The following is a 6,236-nucleotide window of genomic DNA, read 5'->3' as shown; positions in this document are numbered from 1 at the left end:
CCCCCCCCCCCCCCCCCCAGTGATCAGTCTGTTGCAGGCAGAAGGAAGCGTTTCCTCTGTCTCCTCCTCCACAGTGATCAGCCTGCTGCAGACAGAAGGAAGCATTTCCTCTGTCTCCTCTCCCCCTAGTGATCAGTCTGCTGCAGGGAGGAGAAAGCATTTCCTCAGTCCCCCCACCCCCCAGTGATCAGTGTGCTGCAGGCAGGAGGAAGCATTTCCTCTGTCTCCTCTCCCCCTAGTGATCAGTCTGCTGCAGGCAGGAGGAAGCATTTCCTCAGTCTCCTCTTCCCCCAATGATCAGCCTGCAACATTGTAACTTTGTAACAAATCACAAGGTAAGAAGCTGCACAATATTTGCCAAACTCATCTTTCATCCCACCTGAGCAGAACATGGAAATAAAAGTTGATTTCATGTTCTGTGTTCCTCTCTGATCATCTATTGGCTGCCCTTTACCCGTTGGGTAAACACAGATTCTGAACGAAGGCAAAAAATAAACAAGAGTTACAGGAAACGGTGACTTTGTAGTTCGCCGTGCAAAGAAAAAAAGTTTTGCAGCTCTGCAGCTCGAGTGGTTTCAGGGCCGTGTTTGTTTTTTTCTTTCAAGCTGTAATCTTATTTTTGGCAGAGCCGGCGGTTTTCTGTCACCCTGCTCTGCAATCGTGTGACTCGCCTACTGGGTTCCGATCGGAGAGGAAAGTAAAGCGACGCTCAGCCAGCCCCACACTGGGGATGAGATCCTCGGGGAGCCTGCCGTGCAGATCCTGCCATTAACCTGTGATAAAAAGGGGGGCGATCGGTCACATGATCCCAGACTGCGCTCATTTTTTAGGATATGGCTGAGCAATGAGAACCGGTGACACCATGGGGCTGAGAGCGTCCTGTCTGAAGGGTAAGTCGATGTGCACAGATGGACCTGGCGTGCCTTACTTTGACCCCAAAACTCAGGGCTAACTTCTATTATTATTATTTTTAATAAACAGGATTTATATAGCGCCAAAATATAACGCAGCGCTGTACATTAAATAAGGAATGGAAATGACAGACAGATACAGACAGTGACACAGCAGAAGGAGAGGACCCTGCCCCAAAGAGCTTACAATCTAGGAGTTTGGAGGGGCTAATGCCACCTTCAGTATATTTTTGATTCCGTCTGTGTCCCCAAGGGGGGTATTTACCCTCACTTCCTGTCTCAATGACCATTTTTTTTTTATCAGTGCCAAAAAAACATTTTTTTTCTTACTCAAACTCTTAATGTGAGCTTCAAGCAGAAATAAAAGACACAAAATATGCCGCTCTGCAATCTGTAAAACGAGCAAATATATATTTTTAAGTGATGTAAGAACCCGAATGTGACCTGGTATCAGCCTCTTGTAATCTGTGTGCAGCAGGGCACAGTGACATGGAGAGAGAAGCAGCACAGGGAGCCGGGAGTACAGTGCACAAGTTGTATTGCAGTGCTTATTGGCGTACAAGAAATGTGCTGATAGTAGGAGAGAGTAAAGTGACAGAGAGATGAGCTCATCATCCTGCTGCTTCTCCTTTCACTGTCCAATCCCAGGCTGGGGGGAAGGACAAGACCTAAAAATGTTACTGAATTGAAGCACAGAAAATATTCAGGTCGTTCAGTATGGTAGGCAGGGCCACTTTAAGAAGATGCCAAGTTCAGGTGAACTTATTGCAGAGATTTTTTGGATATTATTGCCCCTCTTGGCAAGGTGTAGCTATAGGTGATGGGGCCCCATAGCATAAATAGGGGCCCTTCACTGTTTCCCTGATCACCATTGTGCATTTTATAGCATACCTGAGTGCAGCCAGACAGCTTTGGACCCCTCCATGCTTTTGCACCCCACAATAGTCGCCCTCTAGTGGATTCTGCAAAATCTGCAGGGGAATCCAGCACACAGAAATGAGGTTGTGGGGGGCAGTAGTTTCCTGCTGGGGGTCATTATAAGCCCCACAGATTGAATATTGAAAGGCACCCTGCCCCCCACATGTATAGATTGCCCTTTATTCTTATCTTATTCCTTTTTGAATTGATTTTCATAAAAACTGTCCGGCTTCCTTTTCTTCTAATTTGAATGATGATGTCATGGCGTAGCAGACAATGGCTGCTGTGTGGTTTCTATTGGCTGCTGTTATTTGTATTTGTTAGTAAAATGCAGCAAATGATCAGTGGACTGCTAAGGATCAGCAGAGAGCTTTGTCACAGATCCTTACCCGCTCCTGGTCTGTAGGTACTGAGATTGGTGCATGTGGTGGGCTCATCCTTCTCTATAGTCAGCGATAAGGAATCCCATGTCACCAATCATTAGACTCCATAGAGGAATGCCATAGGACAAGGACCAGGCTATATATAAAGAGAACCTGTCATTCCACCCATGAATAACAATCCTCCTAGTCTGCAGTTTACAAAGTTACATTGCTGCAGTCTGATCACTGGGAGGGAAGAGACTGAGGAAATGCTTCCTCCTGCCTGCAGCAGACTGATGTCATCATCTCAGCCTAGGCAAAGTCACTTCCTTGAACTCAGGAATGGCTTTTTAGTAATAAAAGGGGGAACTTTCCGGAAATACGATGCTGTTGCTGTTAATTGTGACATGTCAGAAAATGAATCATGAAGACAGACATTTACTGGCAGCCCCCCAGATATATTATATATTTAACTTTTTGGAATCCACCAACCAATGAAATGTCAGTTTTGGTGGGCAGACTCTTTGCTTGACCACCTTGATTCTCCTGATTCCCAGAATCCTTTGCAGGAGGGGAAAGTGACTCACCTTCTGGAGGGGGGTGACGGAGGTGGAGGGGAAATTGTGGGGGGTGGTGGTTCCTTTGTTTGTGATTCATTTTTGCAGATTTAATGGCAGATTTAATTTAGGTGAAATGGAAACAAAATAATTTCCAGAAACAAGAACATATCACATCTGCCCCTCCCCCACCATTCTTTATAACGCTGGGAGGAAATAGGTTGGGGTGTTGTGAGATATCGATGTAGCAATGTGCACTGTCAGATCTCACAATGTCAGATACAATACAAAGATCCATTTTTATTGTTGTCTGCAGCTCGAGCCTTTCTAATGCAAAGCCAAAGTCAATCATAGAGCGGCGATTGCTGGGGCAGATTTGTTTCGGACATTTAATAAGAAACTGCACAGACATCGAAATTTACATGATTGCGTCGTCTCAGTCCGGGAAGTGGATGGTGACCCTGGATGATGCCTGAACAAAGATGGCTCTGTCCTTCAAGCATTGTCAGGGGGGTCATGTGATCTCTGGGAGAGGGGATACAAGGGTTACAATGACACATTACTGAGCATACTGCACCCTTTGCAGCCCCTTCTGGGGCATTTAGCAGATGCTTATAAATGTATAGCAATACCCGCTCCTTACTGAGTGCCCAGAGCAGATAATCAGGGTTGCCATTATGGGGGGGGGGCAATGGGTACCTGTTCTGGGCCCTGATCAAAAGAGCTTGCAATGCTGGAAAGTTTATACACGGGGAAAGGGGGCCAGGGAAGTTAACCCAGAAATTTCTGATGGCGTTCCTGCAGGTATCAATTATGATCACATGTCAGCGATCCGTCTCTTCCCAGATAATACCCCCCACACACACACACACATCGGGGTATCAGGGGATTAACGTGCAGGGTAATCCTGGGAAGTGCAACAAATCTGATAAAAAGACGGCTTAAATGACACTTTATGTATTATGGAGCCGCCAACCTTTTCACCCGCCAGGTCAGCGACCTTCCCGGGGTTTATTCATGGTGAAATGATGATGAGATTCACTGATATTTATCTGGATGGAAATGAGTATTGAAATGAATTTTAGTTCTGAGCAGAGCAGGGCTGCAACCCCATCAGCTTCTCAGATTAAAATGTAAATTTTATTAACAGTAAAAAAATTATAATTAAAATCAAAACATCTAATAAAGGAGAACAATTGTCATATTGTCTAATAAATCACGATATTCCACCGGAATGTTGTATGCAGGCATGTATGTTGCATTCAGTCGTGTGCAATCTTGGTGCAATGACATAAAGGGATATAAAGCCCTACAACTTGATGAATGGAAGTCATTCTGGAGGAGTGGACAATTCTCATATGATGTTGGGTCTGCATGATATCAAGTATCAAAATCCAAATAATGAAAGGGGTGGGGCCATGGCCAGGCAGGCAGGGGAGGGGCTATATAATGATGGACGTCCTCCAGCCAGAGGCGGGCTCTGATTTGTTGCAGCTTCGAATGCACAATATGAGAAGCTCATAGTGTGCAGATTGGAATATTTAACACCTTGCATCCAACCTATCAATAAATGAGAAGTTACAGAACTTATGAATAATGCCACCCCTGTTGTATCCCCAGGTCTGCAGATCCGTCACAGAGGTGAAGAAATCCGTCAAATGTCCGTCAAATCTTCCTCTGCACACCTGAAGGTCCCGGATATAATCATCACCCCACCCACGCCGACCGGCACCATGAATTCCAGATCATCAACTGAACAGGGGAGCCCCTCCTCCTCCAGGATAAACTGCTGCTGATCCAAGGGGACTGCACAAAATAATATAAAACTAACTTCAGGCCTGGGGTATGGAAACAACAATCATCATCCAAATGACAAATCTGGTTACCAGCTGCAGCAAGAAATTGTTACATTTAGCACATTTTTCTTCATTAAAGATGAAAGAACACTAACATATCCTTCATTTTGGAGGCTTCAGCGAGGGTTGTCACCCTCAGGGCTTCCCCATGTGACATCACTGCACAGAATCTTGGATGGAAGGATGGTGGAGACCACCAATGTGACGAGATCCTGAGATGATAAATATCAGCTTACTTTCTTACAGAAATAGACAAAACCCAGAAATGTCTTTAACACTGGAAAAGGAAATGCCAATAAATAAATATTGATATGTTAAATCACAAATCACAAATGTATCTATAATGCCCACTCCCCCTCCATGTTCCTCTTCTCTCTTGCTTGCACTGCCTTATCCTTTCCTCAAATTTTTTTGCTGCCCCCCTATCCCTCTCGTATCTGCCTTGTTGTTCTTCCCCTTGCTTTCTTTTTTGTTCCCTATTCTATCTACCCCATCTCTATTTTCATTTTCCTTCTTCCTATCTTTCCTTTTCCTGCATGTTTTTATCTCTCCAACTTTGTATCTCTCACTCCCCACCTTTCTGTACATCCATCACATAGACCTTAGATTACTGTACTGTAATTGTGTGGTTGATTCCAGTGACAGATGAATGAATGAGTGCTGTACACACAGCAACATTCTGTTCTATGGAGAGGGGAGGAAAGGAGGGGGGGCAAGCAAGTGGCACCCCACTATGCTCTCCTCCATAGCAATATGCAGCAGTGGATCTCGACCGTTCATCAATCTGCTGTGCACGCCGTAAGATTTTCACCAGTGAACAGTTTTGTGACTTCTGTATGAAGCTTTATCTCCTGCTCTCTGTCCTCTATGGTTGGTTTCTCTACCTCCACTCCCCACTCTCTTTTCCTAAATGCTCCTTTTACATTTTCTTTCTTCATCTCCTTCGTCTCTCCCCCTTTATTCTTCTTTCTCCTTGTATCTCTCCCTGCCCTCCACCTCTCTTCTTTTAAATCTCCATTTCTTTATCCCCTCTCCCTAAATCTCTCTTTATTTGTCTCTCTGTATTTCTCCTTCTCTTTCCTCTCTCCCTGTATCCCCCCTCTCCCTATTCATCTGTCTCTTTCAGCATTTCTCTTTTTGTCTTCTTTCTCTCTTTTTCGGTATATCTGTCTTTGTATCTCTTCTCTCCATCTATTTCTCTCTCCCCTCTCCCTTTCTCTCCGAATATCTCTCCTTCTCTTTCCTCTCTCCCTGTATCCCCCCTCTCCTTATCTCTCTCTTTCAGCATTTCTCTCTCCGTCTTCTTTCTCTCTCTTTCTTTATATCTGTCTTTGTATCTTTTCTCTCCATCTATTTCTCTCTCCCCTCTCCCTTTCTCTCCGAATATCTCTCATTCTCTTTCCTCTCTCCCTGTATCCCCCTCTCCTCATTCATCTCTCTCTTTCAGCATTTCTCTCTCCGTCTTCTTTCTCTCTCTTTCTTTAAATCTGTCTTTGTATCTTTTCTCTCCATCTATTTCTCTCTCCCCTTTCCCTTTCTCTCCGAATATCTCTCATTCTCTTTCCTCTCTCCCTGTATCCCCCCTCTCCTTATTCATCTGTCTCTTTCAGCATTTCTCTTTTCGTCTTCTTT

At 44.7% G+C, this 6,236-nt stretch overlaps 1 protein-coding gene across 1 annotated transcript in view; it reads left to right on the top strand.

The window, feature by feature from the left end:
- Nucleotides 1-4,924, top strand: part of EMC8 (ER membrane protein complex subunit 8) — a gene marked incomplete in the record, with an annotated part of 16,568 nt that extends 11,644 nt beyond the window's left edge. Inside the window, 2 exon segments of the mRNA XM_072421487.1 lie at nt 627-890; nt 4,369-4,924.
- Between the last annotated feature and the right edge of the window lie 1,312 nt (nt 4,925-6,236).

This window comes from Pyxicephalus adspersus, chromosome 9, assembly GCF_032062135.1.
Source record: "Pyxicephalus adspersus chromosome 9, UCB_Pads_2.0, whole genome shotgun sequence".
Classification (NCBI taxonomy): Eukaryota; Metazoa; Chordata; class Amphibia; order Anura; family Pyxicephalidae; genus Pyxicephalus; species Pyxicephalus adspersus.
The sequence above is the reverse complement of the archived record's forward strand: the minus strand, read 5'-3'. Positions and strand labels throughout refer to the sequence as shown.